The following is an 18,936-nucleotide window of genomic DNA, read 5'->3' as shown; positions in this document are numbered from 1 at the left end:
GTTGCTCATTGTTGACCAGATTCAGAGTCAGGGACAGAAACTATCTTAACGCCAGATTCATTTTCAGAATCTCCGAGGCCACACTGATGGTTTTTCGTGGCTGGTAAAGAACTGGGCTTACTTCGGTTCAGCTCAAAACACTCAACTCCTTGAGGTGTTTTTTCGCAAGGACAGAATTGTTGGCGCTAGCTGTCGTTGATTCTCCCGTCCCCGTCGGCCAAACAAGAGAGAGAGATACAACTCAGGTCGTCCTCTGTAGCTGTGCGGGATTTTTGCTCTCGGCCGATCCAAGCTCGCTTTAGTCGAACAGTCTCCTCATCTGCTCATCGGAAATTGGTTTCTTATGGACTACGCCGGCAATGATGCCTGTTTTCCTGACGCCAGAGAAAATGGAAAACGGTTTGCTGTGGGGCTGCGTGCGAAGGAAATGGTCAATGGCGGCTCTAATAGATTTCGCAATACGTGCCATCTTTCTTCCTCGCAGACGTGTAAAAACACTTCAAACAAACATTCAATTCTTCCTTTGACATTTCTTATATCGGTTTCGAAATTTGGTGCCACCAGGACTAGCAAGCCATTTTGTTAAGGTAAACATTGTTTTTGTTACATAATCCTCATCAATGCGTAAAATCTCGACGGTCATATTTTAATTTTGCAACTTTTAAAGGAAACTTAACGTATACGTACCGTTAAATAAGCTAATCTCGAACTTTGTGGCTTTTTTGCTTTTACTGGGACGGCATTGTCCATAATTTTCTGTATTTCTTCAGCAGATAGCTCACCGAATCTGCCTTTTTTCATCCAATTTTTTGTCGACGAAACTTGGCTTCCCGCTAAAAAGTTTATGCCGAGCGACATTTACTGCATTCATTTCCATATAAGGTCAAACGCAGGTATGATGGCTGAGATCCAGTGAACCAATCAGAAAGCTAGAATTGCATTATCCGAGGTTGAGGATTTAATAGATATGTATATACATGTATATACATATAAAGTCTCAGCATCAAGGGACTCCTTCATTACGCTAAAAGACCACGAACCAGATTTCGTCAGCAACCCGACCTGGAGACTCATTAATCCAAGCAAATCTGAAATTGGCATCATCAGCGAAAACATCCTCGACCGCATAAACAAAGAAGTCATTCAAGCAACCAAGGTGAACCTGTGGAAAAGTACTAACAACACTATAGAATGGTTCAAGGAAATCCCAGAAAAGGAAAAGCACGCATTTGTCACCTTTGACGTGTGCATCCATATCTATCTATCCATCCATATCTGAAGACCTTCTACTGAATGCATTAGATTATGCCTCCAAATTCACCACAATCACTCACCAAGACCGCCACACCATCATCATCCACGCAAAAAATCACTCCTCTACCACCAGAACTCTCCATGGACCAAGAGGAACACAAACGACGTGTTTGATGTTACAATGGGCTCATACGACGGAGCGGAAACGTGCGAATTGATAGGAACTTACATGCTCTCCTTGATCCCATCCAAATTCAAAGATGAAGTTGGACTATACCGCGACGAAGATATGGCAGTTTGCAAAGCCACCCCGAAAGAAATCGAAAAAACCAACATAGAAGTCAGCAATGTATCTAAATCAAATGGCCTAAAGATGACAATCGATGCCAACAAAAAAATTGTTCACTTTCTTGACGTAACCTTCGACCGTGTTCTCTGATAAAGCACACTAAAATAAGCCAATCACAATCCTTGTTAGGATTGTTCAAATACTTTGATTGGCTAACGAGACAACAGCTGTCAATTACAAACTAAACTTCACTGAGCGAACCTTTCGATTTCGAGTGGCTTTCGAGAGAAGAACGATCCCTTCAAAGTTCGCTTTTTAAACTTGGAAAATATCATATTTTCCAAGTTGTAGTGATGATACGATTCCACTCCATCACTCCCTCACTCCCTCACTTCTTTACTGGGTCACTTCCTGTTAGACATTTGGAATCCCGTGGGAACTCCCATGTGAGAAGGTCAGGGATGCTCTTCGGAAAATTTGAATTTAACTCGTAAAGAAGACTAATGTGGGCGTTGCTCAAGCGTCATTAGACACCAAAAGATACCACTTAACACGGAATTAATAGGTTCGATCACTAGCACTAGCCACTGTTCAAGAAAGGATCCCGCACGCACTTGTAGACCCGACTCGCGTACTGGAGAGATCAGGGGAAAACAAATAAGAGCGTTTCTTTTATTATTATTTCTTCGAGTACACCCTAAAGGATACTTTGACAGCTAAGAATGGTGAGGTTTCGTCATCAATAGACCAGAATCCCTGATTTGTACCCGAGACGACGCGCATCCCCGACCTTTTCATATAGGAGTACCCCCTCCGGTTTCGAAAATCACACAGTCCAAGGCCAATTTTACAGTCGATTGCACCGTGTCAAGTTAGTTATTCTCTGAATTTCTAACGCAAGTACTCAATATCTTACCGCAGAAATGATCTACGTTGACTAGATTTTCGCACGAACGTTTTTATATATAGAAGCTAATTATATAAATAGCTCATTTCCACAAGGTGTCCGCTTATACAGGTTTAACCGTACTCGATTGCCGAAAACTGAAGAGATATTGAAAATCAGAAAGTTGATGAGCTGTATAAATTTTCGAGTTATGGCTCAAGCCATGGTTAACAGTTTTGGACGATCAACAGACAAGAGAATTGAGAAGCATTCGAACGACGCGTTTCGCTGTTATTTATTTAAGAAATAGAAAACATATACCGTGTTTCTATCGAGTTTTATACAATAACCCAAGTTATTCTCGCATTTTGATTGGTTCTCGCCTATGATCTATTAGAGGATAGACGCACGATTGACGTCATCCTTACAGGTAATATATGCTACCGCGTAGTTCAGTCAGACAACACCCTAGTGTTCCGAAGCGTGCGACTGGAGCACGAGACTCATTCGAAGTATGAAACGTGTTCATGTTTGAATACTGAGGCATACACGAGGTTTTAAGCTATTCTAAACGACGCACTTCAAGTGTTCTGGGGTGTTCGACTGGGACACGAGACTCATGCAAAGTATGAAACGTGTTCATGTTTGAATACTGAGGCATACGTGAGGTTTTAAGGTATTCTAAACGACACACTTCAAGTGTTCTGTGGTGTTCGACTGGGACACGAGACTCATGCGAAGTATGAAACGTGTTCATGTTTGAATACTGAGGCATACGTGAGGTTTTAAGGTATTCTAAATGGCACACTTCAAGTGTTCTGTGGTGTTCGACTGGGACACGAGACTCATGCGAAGTATGAAACGTGTTCATGTTTGAATACTGAGGCATACGTGAGGTTTTAAGGTATTCTAAACGACACACTTCAAGTGTTCTGTGGTGTTCGACTGGGACACGAGACTCATGCGAAGTATGAAACGTGTTCATGTTTCAATACTGAGGCATACGTGAGGTTTTAAGGTATTCTAAACGACATACTTCAAGTGTTCTGTGGTGTTCGACTGGGACACGAGACTCATGTAGAGTATGAAACGTATTCGTGATCGAATACTGACGCCAACGTGACGTACTGAGGACCCATACCAAAAGCTTGTATATCCCCCAAACTGTGTTCAAACTGCCGAGTGTAACACACTTTTTAATTCCTTTGGATTCCCAACAAAACCCACCCAAAAGAAAGAAAATTACCAGGACAATATGCATGTTATTGCAACAAAAAGTAAACAACTGCCGTTATGACATCTTCATTTCATTTCAAATAATACTTTATTTAGAAATAATAAAACTTATATTGTTACTTGTTCATGTGTGAGAATTAAGGATGAATTAATGAATTGCTGCTTTGCATATTCAACATCAGTATTATTTTGTTCCCACAATTGGAACCCTCTTAACACTACCATATACCTTTAGAGGTGTCTCACACAAATGGAATGTAGTGCATCCGATTTAATCTGTAGACACTGTATGTAAACCCCATATCAAATTAAAACTTATAAAGCTGGCTATCAAACTATACCAAGGACTTTCAAATAAAATGGACCACCAAATTTTTCTAGACATTTTAGTGCTGGCGTCCAAATCATTATTATTATTATTATCACATTTTGAAAGCTACATGTACAAGTCAAAGCGAACTTTGTTTCTTGGTAATTTAATTTGTTTCTCAGGTTCTGGACACAAAATGCTAAAAAAATTGCCTGCGTGCTGCTATATTCAATCGCAGTAAAAGTTACAGAAGATTTCCAGAACAGGATTAAAGAATGGTGGAGTGATTGTTCAAAAATCACTCAGAGAAAAAATATTTCAAAATAAAAATTAGCAGACATGGATGATGAACTAGCTACTGTACAAAATTTGAGGCAGACTCACTTTGACTTAGCTTTCAAAAAGTGATTTGAATGCATGCATAGAGAAACTCTGAAAAATTTGACAATTCATTTTATTTCAAAATTCTTGGTATACATGTACGTGTAGATTGATAGTCAGCTTTATTGGCTTTAAGGTTACAGTATACCTTCAGATCGGCAATTTTCTTCAAATTTGGATTTTGGGTTCAAAGTAATGGTCGAAGAGTAATCTCTAATTTCTGAAAACAAAATTGAAAAAAACTTAATATTGAGGAGAAGTGGAGGTTTTACGTTATGGCCGGAAGTGAAAGTTCCCTCTTGATTGACAGCCGTATAACGTGTATGCAATCAACCGAGACTACTTTCGCGGGAATATTACCTATATGGATATCAAGAATTGTTTGCTACTCAGTTAATCAGCGTTGTTAATCCAAACATTTTTCGTATAAGGTGTCATTCTATTAAGTTATAAGTAAACATGGACCACGGAAAACTCCGTTTACCAGTTCGAAAAAGCGAAGAACGAATGAAAATACATCAATGAGTGATGAAGCGAAAGTTGGCCTCGCGGATGAAGCCACGGTCGTATCAAGCGGAAAAAAAGATCGAGTCAAGAGAAGAGAAAGGTTCTGTAAAAAATTGGGAACTCGACAACGATAACAGCGATGTTTACAGTGATTCTTTTGTTGAGTCCGATACCGATGAATCGTCCAACTCATTGAGATCCATTAGGATATTATCCATGCACATTTGCTCCGCCGCGCTTTCTTTTGTTTGTTTTCGTCGCCCAGCTACTCTAGTGTTCGTATCCTTTTTCGTCTTCCCCATTTTGCCAAACTAGCTTCAAGAAAAACCCAGCTGCAGAAAAGTTATCTCTCCGCCTTGAGCGCATTGCGAAACACAAGGTTTTTTTGGAGATTCACGCGTAAATTTCACCGCCAGTTAATGGTAGTAAATTTTCCAAGCGCGCATTGGCTCAGTGATCTGAGAACCCAGTTAAAGGCGTTTGTGGGCGGAGTTTGTTTGCGCAGCAAGAGATTTTTCTTAGCGCTGTTTTCTCGAATAAATTTTTTCGTTTGAAACAGACACTTTAAAGAGTTACAACTCAAAGGGAATTTGTTTGTTTGCCCTCAAATTTGGACAGTAGCTAGATAAACATATAAAAAACAAAACCATGCCTGCGAATTGTTTATTTCGAAATATTTTTTCTCCGAGAGCGATTTTTGTACGATCACTTCACATTTTTTAAATCCCATTTCGAAAATGTGCTGTAACTTTTTATTGCAATTGAATATGGAAAAACGCAGACACGCTTTTTTAGCGCTTTTTGTCCTGTAACCGAGGAAAAAATAAATTGGCGAAAAACAAAATTCGCTTTGAGCTTGTAGCTTCCAAAAGGTGATTAGGACGCTTGCATTTAGTGGCCGTGACAAAATCGGCAATTCATTTTATTTCAAAATTGTTGGTATGGTTTGTTAGCCAGCTCTATAAGCTTTAATTTGATATAGGGGTTTAGCTATCTACAGCTTAAACCGGACGCGCTACATCGCTTGGACGCGAGACACCCCTGAAGGTATACGGTAACCTCAATTAGACATGCTAAATGGCGTGGGTGCAAGACAATCTGAAAGATATAGGGTAACCCGAAGACAAAGAGCTGAAAATTCAAACCAAGACCTGAGATCAACACTAAGTGTTGACGGGATCGATGACCAAAAGGTTTTATCACATTTGGAAAGCTACACTGTAAGCAACTGGTTTCTAATGCATGCAAAAACATACTTAAGGTGACTTTGAGAGAAGAGGGAGTTGTGTTGCACATTAATCAAGTTTACAGTGTAAACAAAGTATGAAAGGATGTGAGGGAAAGAGTTTGTGGGCTTAAAAATATTAAAAACGATTCAAGCAACAATGTTCAAGGTTACAGTTAATGTTTCATTTTGCACTGACAGAGGCAGGCAAGCTCTACAAGCCTTTCATTTTTTGCTAGATATGGTGCAAACCTTTACGCATTAATTAATCCAATCAAAATTTGAGAATCAAATTCAATATTGTTCTGAATTTTCAGCTCTTAACATGAAATGAGCGGCTAATAGCCACTCTGAACAAACAGAATGAACTGATAAGACAACTTCATGTAGACATGCAAACAAATTCCTCCTTACAGTTGGCTAATAACCTAAATGAGTAATAAAACGCAATTTTCAATATTTACCTCTGGAAGGAATATGGTTAGTACAGTGGAACCTCGATTTAATGACCCTCTATGTAACGAGGTCCTCAGTATAACAAATGATTTTCATGGCCTCAGTAATAGTAGATTATACGGAAAAGAACCTTGATACAACGAAACCCTGTTGTAGTGAACATACTTTGCCAATTCCTTGGCACTTCATTATATCAAGGTTCCACTGTAGTTTGACATTACCATAGCAAATTGTCTTGAAATTTGTAGTAGCCATCAGTGAAACAGGGTTTACATGTACCTTTATATAATGTATATATAAAATAACAGATGACGAACTGATCAAATGTAGATTTGACTTGACATTTTATTACTACTTAGTTTTGTACTGCACAACTTGTGTGCAGTACTCATCAAATAAAATTGCCAAATGGGAATTTACATCATTACACTGATTTGAAATACACAAGCGACCATTGGAAATGTGATAACTACAATAAGCGAATGCTTTTACTAAAAAAAGGAAAGTTGGAAATTCCGAATAAACTCTGTTATTATTAAAGTAAAAGAGAAGATTTAAAATTTAAAATTTAACATTTTTCAAGAGGAATTTGTTTGCATGTCTACATGAAGTTATGTAATCAGTTCATTCTGTTTGTTCAGAGAGGCTAACTCAGGTTTACAAATAATAAAGTACTTCTCCTAGAGGCGTAGGTTACATTGATTTGAAGCGGGGTTATATGGGGCAGCTTCCAAGTGACTGACAATAAATCAAAGTTCAAAGTCACTTGAAAGATTTTAAAGCAAGCTGCCCCATATAACCCCACTTCAAATTGATGTAACCTATGCCTCTGGGAGAAGTACCTTAGTAAGCCTGAGTTAGCCTCTCTGAATAAATGGAATGAACTAATAACGTCATGCAGACACGCAAACAAATTCTTCCTGAAAAATGCTAAATTTTAACTTTTAAAGCTTCTGTTGTTACACAATAGTAACAGCGTTTATCTATAATTTCCAACTTTCCTTTTTTTTTCTTTGTAAAAGCATTCACTTATTGTAGCTATCATATTTCCAACAGTTGTATGTGTATTTTAAACCAGTGTAATGATGTAAATTCGCATTTGGCAATTTTATCTGATGAGTGCTGCACACAAGTTGTGTACTACAAAACTAAATAGTAATAAAATGTCAAGTCAAATCTACAGTTGCTCAGTTCGTCATCTGTTATAATCACGCTCTAGTTTAGTACTGAGCACTCTGAAAACAGATCTGCAAATCACCTTGTTTATATATAAAATATATAGAAACTGACTAATGAAATGCCAAAATTTGCTTGCCAATATAGTTTTCCAAAATCTCTTACAAAAAGAAATCTTAAAAAGTCTCCATGGCCCCCTAAATAGTCATAAATACATACATGTATCTTGTAAGCCAGGGTTCTTCCTCACAGGTTTTCCTTTTTTTTTCTTCAAGTAAAGATGCCAGGGATTATACATACATGTAAGGCATTACCAATTTTACTTCATCCTATGATTAAAATACAATATGCACAAAAGGTTAGTTAAGTTTATGTGTAAATCCACACTGGGAAACCTCAAATCAAGCTTGCAGTACCAAGGAAAATATCATAATAAATCAATCAGTAAATTTTACACAGTATTTTGATTTATAATGGTAATTGAACTGAGTGGAGTGCAATTTGGTCTGAAATTATACGCGTGATTTCAAAATCGAACGAGCGCTGCGCGCTCGTTCGATTTGAAATCACAAGTATGATTTCAGACCATAATTGCACGACACGAAGTTCAATTGCCATTTTATTAGATCCATTTTGAAATCACACAATTTTATTGCCTAAATTTTTAGCTTTTTGGTGTATTGTTCCAGTAGCCGGTTTGTTAAAAAAAAAAAAAAAAAAAAAAGGCGGAACCGGAAACGCCTTTACGTCTCATTTAGTATGCAAAACGATGTCATGTGACGAAAACTCATCCGAGCATGACAAAGAAACAAGCGGTTTTGAAGTGAGAACGAAAATAGTCTACTTCGGGTATAAAAGTTCAATTCTCGTCGCCTGAATCAATGATGGAAGGTCTTTCTTTCTTGTGTGGTTGAGGCTGAGACTTTTCATTGTCTTTGGAGAAGGAATTTGAAGGTGCATCCTGCGTAATTCTGCGATTTATTTCTTTTGAGTTGTGAAACTCGAGTGCACGATGCCCAGTGGATGGTACGTTTCTTTTTTCTTTCATACCCTTAATGGCATGATTTTAAGGGAGTCCAGCTCGTTATCATCTCCGTTTCTTTTTGTGACCTCGGCGAAGGACTCAATACTCAGGACCTTTTATTTATTTATTTATTAAGCTTCGGCCTACTATTACACATAAAGAAAAAGAAAAAGAAAAAGAAGAGGAAGCAAAAAAAACGAAAACAAAAAAAAAAAAAAAACAGACAGCAAAACAAAACAACCTTGTCAAGTTCTTGCGGCGCCATTTGTTTCAAGATATTTCCAAGATGGCGGGACTAGCACCAGCTTCGTAAGACGTTCATTCATTCACTGTTTTGTGGCGCAGGGCGTATTTTGACTATGTTTATTCTCAGCAACAGAGTTGAGCTCTTTTGTTGCTTCGTTTGAAACTACCGGAAACCTGGAAACATCTACCTTCTTGAGATGGCCCTGAATTTGTTGTTGTGTGGTTTTCGTTTGTTTATGTTTTACATTAACTTCCAATGTATAGCTTCTGCTTGATAAAGAAACATTTACAACCAGAGGCAATTCCATACATCTCAAGCAAACTTTACAACTGAACTTTACCTTGGATACTTAAGCTTCACTTACTCGTACGTACAAGACAACCCGAGAAGACAACAATGGCTTACGTTTTACCTGTTGTTGTTGACTCGTACCTCCGTATGTATTGATGTTTTCACCAGCGGTGTGCCACCAAAAACTACTTGAAATCGTGCACAGAGAAGAAGTGAAGGTAAACTGAATTTTGTCCGCCAAAGTAGAGTTTTTAAACAGTGAAAAAGGACCAAGAGATCGATGCAAGCTTCAACATTTCACACCTTTTAAAAAGGACGCCAAAAAATAGCGCGAGAACCGAGAGAACCTGGTATGTAATGTGGAAAACCGCTGATCCGTGCTTGTTGAAGGTCGGGCACTCAGAATGCTGATGTATGTCGTTTCTCTCATTTCGTTACAAGTCGTTTCGAAACACATTTAAAGTCAATTTCGTTTCAAAAGTAACCTCGAGTAAAAAATCTGATTAAAGTGTTTTCGTCTTCGTAATACGTTTTGTGATTTCTTGTTCAAACGTAATGCAATGTTGATATGATGGCAGGGAGTCGACTGAGGAAGCTATTGGGCCGTTATTTAGGAGTTTCCTTGCCCTGCGGGCTCCGTAGTTAAACTCATCCCACAGGGAAAAGATATTTGTCTGAAGGTCTCGGCACTTTCTCCGCTGAATACACCACAACTTCTCCGAAACGAGCTTGATTCCTCTTACTAACCAAACTGTGCGCAGCTTTACGTGCCTCTAGTCAGTTTAACTTTGCGGAACTTTACGTATCTCGTAGTGTCCAATTTGCGGTTTCGTGCTGTGCAGCACTGTGCAGCACCACGTCAGACGAGACGGGTCACACAAAGAGAAATCGCTTTGTAGTGATTATCCCGAAAACGTCGGTCAAAACCGAATGAGGGGAATTCGAAGCTACAACAAAGTGTGTAAATTTCTTGACTCAAGCAAAACACATGCGCTGCACCGACAACATGAACCAAAAAAGTACAATTGTTCTGGTCAAGGAACGAATACACGGTCGTGCTCCTGCCGTATGCCCATATTCGATAAGAATTTTCCAGGTCTACGTCACGGTTGTACACGCCATAAATACTCTAGAATTCTATAGCTTTGGCGTCAAGATCACGTATTCGAGGATAAACGTATACACGCGCAGATCGCACATACTTTGAATTCATAGTCTAAATTTCCAGGAGAATACTGTGCACCCGAACTACTACCCTCTTTTGTAAAATCCCTTTTACAAAGGGTTCGCCATCATACTCTAGGAGTACGACAGATGTGTGGTATACTTTAACGAAAATCCACGAACGATTATGAACGGAGCGTATTCCACCTTATTCGACACGAATATTCCAGGTGTACATCACGTGTTGTGGGCGGCTTGGATACTCTAGGGTTCTATTGCGTCACAGTCACATATTCGAGTCTAGAATACTCTAGAATGTTTTGGCTTTCACGCAGTGGGTTTTCCCTCTGTGTTTTAAAATGGCGGAAAGTTTTGAGAATTTAATAATGTTTTACATGATTGGGCAAAAGATAAGGTACAAAAAAGTCTTGTCGAGGCATTGAACAGGTACGAGAAGCATAGTCTAGCAGGAAGAAGAAAGATAAAGCCATTTCTTTTTTGAGAAAGGCTCAGAAAAAGTACTCGAGCAGTCTCAGTCGGCAGTCGAGCGAGACTAAACCAAACACAAGATTGGTCTTGGTGAGCCGAGAACCATTGCTTTATCTCGAATTTAACAAACCCAATAAACAAAATGTTTATGAGATTAATTTATTGAAAAAGTTCAACTTTTCTCAGTCTCGAAATAATTGTTGACACACTGATTGATGTGAGGAATGACACATCAAAACCGCTTCTTAATATCAGTTAAGATAAAGACATAACCTTGCTTTCAGATGCGAATGTTCCAGTCCGTTTCAGGGCACAGCAGCGAGCAAAGTATAGCTCACTACAGCTCTCAGCCATCTGTATTGCAGCTGAAAGGTGTCTCTGACACTATTTCAAACTGATTTGACAATCACCAACCACAGAGGACAGAAATTTTCTACCAATATTGTTTCATGCTAATGGCTAAACGTGTCCCTTCTGTGCTTCTTATCTTTCTGCCACTACTCCTAGTATCCAGGAGTGAAATTTACTTATCATCCTCATGAGCCCGCGTTGAATACAAAGCGGTAAATAACACGCGAGCCGCGTAGCACCCCGTTTGTGATAATCAGATCGTATCCAGCAAGGACGAATGCAACAATTGCTTTACTGGAATCTCCACGAATTATAAGTCGACTGATGATGTGAACCTTTCATTTTGATCTAAAAGAAGTGATGATATGAAAAGGTGGCAAAATTTGTGGTGTGGTGTTCGCTGTATGGATCTCGAGGAATGTCATTTACATTTGAGAAGATAGAAGAATTATGTCTAGCTAACAAACAAACAAAGCCGTCGTCGTCGTCATTATCATTATCATCATCTTCATCATAAACTTTATTTACCCTGAAATTTATAGGGTAGCATTGCTGTTAATTTCCTCGACCTTTTCTTCTTCGACCTTCCACATTAGGAATTTGAAATAATGAAAGAAAAATTGGAACAAAGCAGTTAAATTTATGCAATATCACAGGACATAATTAATTTGCGGAAGGTTAAAATTGGAACAGGAGGATATTGATTTGGAAGTGCATTCCAGGATTTGCAATTGGCCGCCTAGTAACTAAAAGAATTAAGGCCATAATTAAGTTGTTGTACATATTTTAGGTAGGGTAAGATATCAGTTCCTCTTAAGGAATAAGTGCTTGATCGCAGACTAAACTAATCTTTAAGTATTCAGGAGATTGACGGTATTTACAAAAGTGAAGGCATTTAAAAGCAGAGAGAATCATATCTTGCATGCGCCGGTTGCCAAGATTGATTATCTAAATCTTATTAAAAGGAATATTGCCTATCTATAAAACAGACGAAGGGAAATAGATAGGTTCTGTAACTAGTGCCATCTAGTTTAGGGAACTCGTCTTTGGCGTATGCCACTGAAGATCGATTTATAGCTAAAAGATCCAGCTGTCTGGACGATGAAAAGCAACTGGGTAAACTTGAACCACAGCCGTGCGACAATGGTGAATTCGTCGAGTTTAAGCAGTCTGCAAGGACTGCTCTTGAAAGGAAATTTAAGATGATTTCCGCAGAACATTCGGTAATAATGGCAAAAATGAAGTTACCAAAAAAACCTAACGGCATGGTAATATTTTGAATACAGTTAAGAGGAACTTATCGAGACTTTAGCTCTCAAGGTGACCCCGCGAGAGAACAATGAACTTGAAGTTATTCATATTTCAATTAAAAAAGACGTTTCGCGTTGCTTAAAAACACAGTAACACACGCTCTAGGCGTTCTTATGAGGTTTGACGTTAACTTTCTCGAGAATGCTTGAGAATTTAATCGCGGGGTCACTTAGATAAATGAGCTGAAGTGCATGAGTTGTTTCAAATAGTATTCCAAAAGTTACCGTGCTATAAGTATATTTTTAGTAAATAATATTTGCACTTATTGCTTGGACTTTGAGCGGAAACCGTCTTAAACTAATCGTACGGATCTTCCATAGGTTCTGACGGTAACCACTGTCAAATTCCTCTTTGAAGTCGATGAAGTTAGTTGATAAACAAGGAGAGATTACAATCGATGCACTGCTCAATATGCAAATGATGTACTGAAGAGCAAAATTCTGATTTATGTAGCCTCGATCTTTCAGAAATGCTGCTGTCCCTGCCGATCGATTTTGAGGAGGAATCTGCAGAAGACCTTGCTAGGAATGGACAAAAGTGAAATGCTTCGCCAGTTGTTAAATTTGCTGAGGTCACCCTTCTTCGGAAGTTTGAATATCAGGCTCCTGCCCCAGTCCATAGGAATGACTTCGTATTCCCAGATCTAAACAAGGAGATCGGTCAGCACCATAGATGGTGAAGTCCGGATAGCCACGTTAAGTAATTTCGCCAGTAGCGAATCGATTGCCGATAATTCGAATGACATGATCACAAGAGCCGGCAGGTGCAATTATCTAGAAAGTGTGCTTATTACCCAGGCAGTGAGGCCTGGGTTCAAATTTCGGCTCCGTTTTTTTTTTTTCCTCGTTCAGTCACAAATCGCCGTCTGGTCTCTAAAACGCATGCGTCAGCTGTACATGCGTAGACATTTTCGTCCTCAGAGCCTCCGTTTCTTTGGGTCACGTGGTCGGAGAAACGGAGGGCTCTGGTAGCAGCCATTACCGGATGTCCGTAAATCACGGACATCCGGTAACGGATGCGTAAATTTGGGCAGCATATCTGCTCATGCTCAGAAACTAATCCTGAGGGAGGGGAGAGAGGAATAGAGTGTATTCTTCAGATGTAAACAGATCGAAACGTTGACATGAGTTTTCACTTCGCTGAAGTTAGGTGATTTAGAGTTAAAAAGAAAGTAGAAAGCGGCCTTAAATGCCGTCGTCGCTTCAAACACGATTGCCAGCTTGTGTAATGTTTTACCAACGGGTTTCGCGGTGCATTTTGTGGTGGACCGTCTATAGAAAAATTCAGGGATCGATAGCTGTGTTCTTGTTGTTTCTTCTCTTCATATTCGATGAAAAGGAGAAGTTTATAGAGCGGCGTGTAGTTGTTAAAGCTTTCAAGCAAAGTAATCACATGGATAGTAAAGGTAACCAGGATACGACATGTATTACGTCTATTGATGACACGGTAAAATTTGTTTATGGACACACGGAAGCGTTTGTGGAAATCAGCCGTGGAAATTGCATCACTGACCAGAGGATTTAAATATAAGCCGTGTTGATAGATGAAGGGAAAATTTGTTAATGGTAAGAACTATTTACTTCCTGGTTATTTACATAGGTTTGTAAGCTGTAGCAGAATAAAAATCTGTTGAACTCAGGAAAGTTTTGTTGTATTGGAGTTTTACTCATGTTTCCTTGCAAGGAATGTAATAACGGTGCTCAATTTCATATGATCTTTCGTGTCCTCATTTTTTCAAGTAACCCTATTCTGTTCTATTTTTTTTTTTTACAAAAAAGGGTCTTACACGATCAACAGATCATTAAACTGTCAAATTAAATCAATCAATCAACTTTTATTGTGCATTATTTGCAGAATTAATTTACATCAGTATTATAATTAAATAAATATGAGAGGAGAAATCTATTTTGCATATGGCTATGGAACGAATAAAAAATATGTGTGTGGTAACCAAGGTATAGGGTAGTAATTGGCTTTTGAAGTGGTTACTACCATGTTAAGAAAAACGCAGAGAAAAAAAAAGTCTTATGCCAGTTGTTATCGAGTGGTTATATATGTGTACTGGGGGCTTCCATAATGGCTCTGCAGCAATTTTAATTGGCTTATTTGGAACATCTAATGATGATTTTTGTACATTCAGGCTTGACAAAAGCCTGCAGACACTACAAAACTAGATATAGGGCTATTCCCACCATTTTGTCCTCCACCCCCCACTACTTTTATTGATATAATTGTTTTTGTTCATTTTATACCTTTCAACCAGCTTATATGAAGCTTAATCTTTTGGGTGCTTTCAACAACAACAACAACAATTTATTTCAGTATCCCCATATGAGTACATGATGTTACCAAAAATATAATACAGCTAAACTGATGTAACTATAACATTAGTATTTGGCATTGGTATACATGGAGAGGTTCCTGATGTAAGGAGAGTGATTCATATTGGTGTGCCTCAATGTACATTATGGAAGATTTTTTTTTGTTAGGAAACTGCATGAACAAAATGAATGGGAAATAATGCAATGTCATTGCTCTTCTACAATTCGTGTTACTTCATGGTAATAAGGCTCTTCAGCCTGCTATACAACCATGTACAACAACAAATCTTGAATGCATACTGTCTACGTCTTGTGGTTGATCAGAATATCAACCACATAGCTTTACTATTAACGATGATTCTATATCCATCTCCTTTTTTTTCAGTATCATTTATTGAACTGCAAGAGCAACATTCCTATTTGAATTATCCATATATGGTCATCCTTCAAGGAATTTATGTAGCACTATTATGGTCTGAAAATTAACAAAGAATAGTAAATAATGGCAGGAAATAAATAACTTTTCAAAGGCTAACAAAAAGATTATGATATTTTTCTTATGGGGATATTAATGTAACTCTGTACACCTACAATGTTTGATTCGTTTTTGGTAGAGATAATTCCCACATTACATTTGGAAACTCACTAGTCTGATGATTCATTATCAGTTATACATGTATAAATAATTGTCTCTTATATTTGTTCACAGTTATTTGCATAGATGATAAATTAAATTGTTATTTACTGATTAATATTCTTGTGACGGAATAAAGTTTTGCTGGTTGCAGTTGCTTCCTAACTAAAGTGGGGAGAGAGGAAAGGGCCTCAATTTTCAGCTATGGTTATCTATCGAACTGCCGATAATGAACTTGGAGTTTGGCCGTCGGAGTTTTTCGTTTTTAGGGGCTTCAATTTTTAACAGTTTACCGGCGGACATAAGAACTCTGAACTCTAGGCTTTTATTTAGGCAAAAGGCCAACGAACATTTTTATTTGTAATTTTTAATCGTGAGTTTTTATATGTTTTCCAATGTACGTAGTTTTGCCACAAGTAAATTATTAAAAAAAAAAACAAAAAAATTGGGTGGAGGCTCTAAGGCAAACTAAACTCTTGCCTGACCACAAAATGCTTGTTCCTGTCTTTTGGGGGTGACTATAGGGGAGGTCTCAATAATGAAGAGAGGGGAGCTAAAAAACAGATATTTATTTATACATACCTACAACAGCAGAAGCTTCTTAACAGATAGCAACAGATACATACACAACAATATGTGGAAGAAACAAACCAAATTTCATGTTCAGACCATTTGCTACATCATCCAGGTATGAAGCAGAGTATTATAACACGGACCTTTGACTCATTTTGCCAATTTAATATCAATACATTTTGGACTGCTAGAATCTGATCTGCTTGATCTTTCAGAGAGAGAAAAACACACTCACCTTCGGATTTCCAGTGCCACATTTGCTTAGCAAGAGTAATATTTCTTCGTCTTTTCACCTGGCTCTAAGTTTCCTCTTGAGCTTTTCATAACGGAAGACAAACGTTTCTTGAAACCCACTGCCGATTCGAACTGAATTTTATGATTTCTTGGGGTATGGTCGCGACAAAGTAATTGTTGTATCAGCTGGTTGATTCTCAGAGTTTTAAACGTTTCTTCCCACCTTCTCGGCTGCCACAACAAAGGACGATGATTACGATCGAGAATGACATCGTTGCAGGCGACGTACTTCTTTGGTTACGTGGAAACTTTAACGATTCCTTCGGATCGATCGGGAAAGGTCACCATTTGTTCTGCGTTTTTGCCTGTGTCAACTGAGCGAAGGTGCCGCCATTCGGGCCGGAAGTAAAATGGAATGCGTAGAGCTTTGTAATTTTCATTTCTGCTGCGTATTCATTTTGCATTCATTCTGCGTTCATTTTTTGTCAGCCAATAACAAAAAAACGAATTTTTTGGTGCATCCAGAGCTACTCGTCAACGACATTTTAAGACGAGTAGCACTGGGGACGAGAATGATGCGTAGAGCACATGGAATTTACAGAAGTTGTCGTCTTGAAAAGTTAGCACGAACTCCATGATTTCTAGGGCGATGAAATCATATACGAACGAACACACCGTTCGAGGTAGACCAACACTAAAGGACATTAAGCGTTTTCGGAACGGGTCGGTCTGCAAGCCTTACGAGAGATCAATTTACGAGCGAACATTTTGAGTGAATTTATCAAGAATCGTGTTATACCAAAGGAGCCATCAACCGGGGCTATCAACTCTTCAACTTGATAAAAAGCATCTTCAGAAGCGTCATCGTATGATCGTGAACCAAGTAGAATCCCAACACGAACTCAAGAACGTCTGAGTAACAAGAGCAGAAAGGTTAGAAAATTTGTTTACGAATGTATCTGTTCGAGTACACCTAAGTATAACGCTCTAAGAAACTTCTTTAAGTATAATAAAGATAAAATCTCGAACTAAACGATATTTTCTCGTTATTTTTCTTGTAACAGAGTTATGTGTCTTTACAAGAGTGAAACCCATGTAGCGAATTATTGTACATTTAAGCTGAAAGAAACTAATGTATACGCATGTTGACCCCAGCAAAACAATTCTTGGCTTGCACTGTCATGCAATCCTGACGTAATAGAAAATTTATTCGACAACCATTTAGTGGATTAAATCAAGAAATTGTGATATTATAGGAGATTAATAAAGGTGACACTTCGCTAATTTTTAAGTCTGTGCGTTTTCCCAAGCTCAGATATTCGTCGAAATATTTTGCACAAATTTACAGAGACCAGTACCTCCGCGGTACGCCAACATTGCGGCCGGAAAATAGTGTAAATATCTGGAGCTTACTTTGGCTATCTAGGCGACTGATTATCTGTACTGAACAAACAAGCATTTACATAAGTACTTTTCCTAGTACTTTAACTGCTGATTGGGCTAAAAATCACGACATAAGTATATGTTTTTGGACAAACGCGTTCGTAGGTCTATGTCACGCACCGCCATAACTCGGAAATTCAAAATGTCTCGCTTGCTTGAGAAACGCAAATAACAACGACAAAGGCTGAGGAAAATAGACTGAAACGTTTATAGGCTGATATAAAGACCTTGACTCTTTTCACGCCCTAAAGACCTGCAAACGAGTAATAAGCTAGTAATCGATTCCAAGAGATGCAATCAAAAGCAGAAGAGCTTAAGCACATTGATTGGATTGAATTTCGTACAACTTCAAATGCGGAACATTTAGCTCAATTGCAATATAGCTACTGCTTCCCAGTATAACGACTGCCTGGGTACACGCAGCAAAGCATCTAGTTCCATAAGAAACACTGTAAGACGATAGCACAACATGTTTCGGTGATGGACTAATTCATACCATTTGGAAAGAAAATAGACTACGAGTAGTCCCTCTTTCGCTTAGTCCGTCGTGCGTGAGGCGAAAGAAAACCGCGAGAAAAAAAATGACCGCGCGAAATCCTGGGGGCTTCTCGCCTCCAGGATTTCGCGCGGCCATTTTTGTCTCGCGGTTTTCTTTCGCGTCACGCACGACGGACTAAGTGAAAGAGGGACTACTCGTAGTCTAGAAAGAAAAGGACTTCATGTTTATTTAACAATATTTGGGTCAAATTTGGGTGGTGTTTTAACACAATTCAAAAGTTGTTTCGAATAAAATTATGCAATCTATATAATCTTATTCCATCGTGTAGCATTTCTCAAAATCTCCTAAGTCTTTGTGACGTGTGTTAAGTCAAATATTAAAGCAGGTTTTCTTTCGTGATCAAAATTTGGACAAGGGCTTATTGGAAATCGAATTATTGACCCAAAAAATGTCTCATCAAAAAAGACGGGAAAGAGCTGTTAATTTGTGGTACAGTGCAGCTTGTTATAGGAAAAATGAATTTGTCCTGTTAATCTTCGTTCTTCCGACGTATGGTTTTATTTTCTCTATTAAAACACAGTTTGCCTTTGAAATATGCTGATTAAATCACACGCGGTAGATCTCTTGTAGGAATC

At 38.5% G+C, this 18,936-nt stretch overlaps 1 long non-coding RNA gene across 1 annotated transcript; it reads right to left on the bottom strand.

Moving 5' to 3' along the window:
- Positions 1-7,973: 7,973 nt before the first annotated feature.
- On the bottom strand, positions 7,974-9,362 carry LOC149103696 (uncharacterized). Its single transcript, XR_016202176.1, has 2 exons — positions 8,986-9,362; positions 7,974-8,857 (listed from the first exon to the last, which is right to left on the bottom strand). It is a non-coding gene; the product is annotated as an uncharacterized LOC149103696 (long non-coding RNA).
- Between the last annotated feature and the right edge of the window lie 9,574 nt (positions 9,363-18,936).

Source organism: Orbicella faveolata, unplaced genomic scaffold (genome assembly GCF_042242905.1).
Source record: "Orbicella faveolata isolate gen_17 unplaced genomic scaffold, um_ofav_v1 contig_35, whole genome shotgun sequence".
In the NCBI taxonomy this organism is placed as follows: domain Eukaryota; kingdom Metazoa; phylum Cnidaria; class Anthozoa; order Scleractinia; family Merulinidae; genus Orbicella; species Orbicella faveolata.
This window is presented reverse-complemented; position numbering and strand designations above follow the sequence as displayed.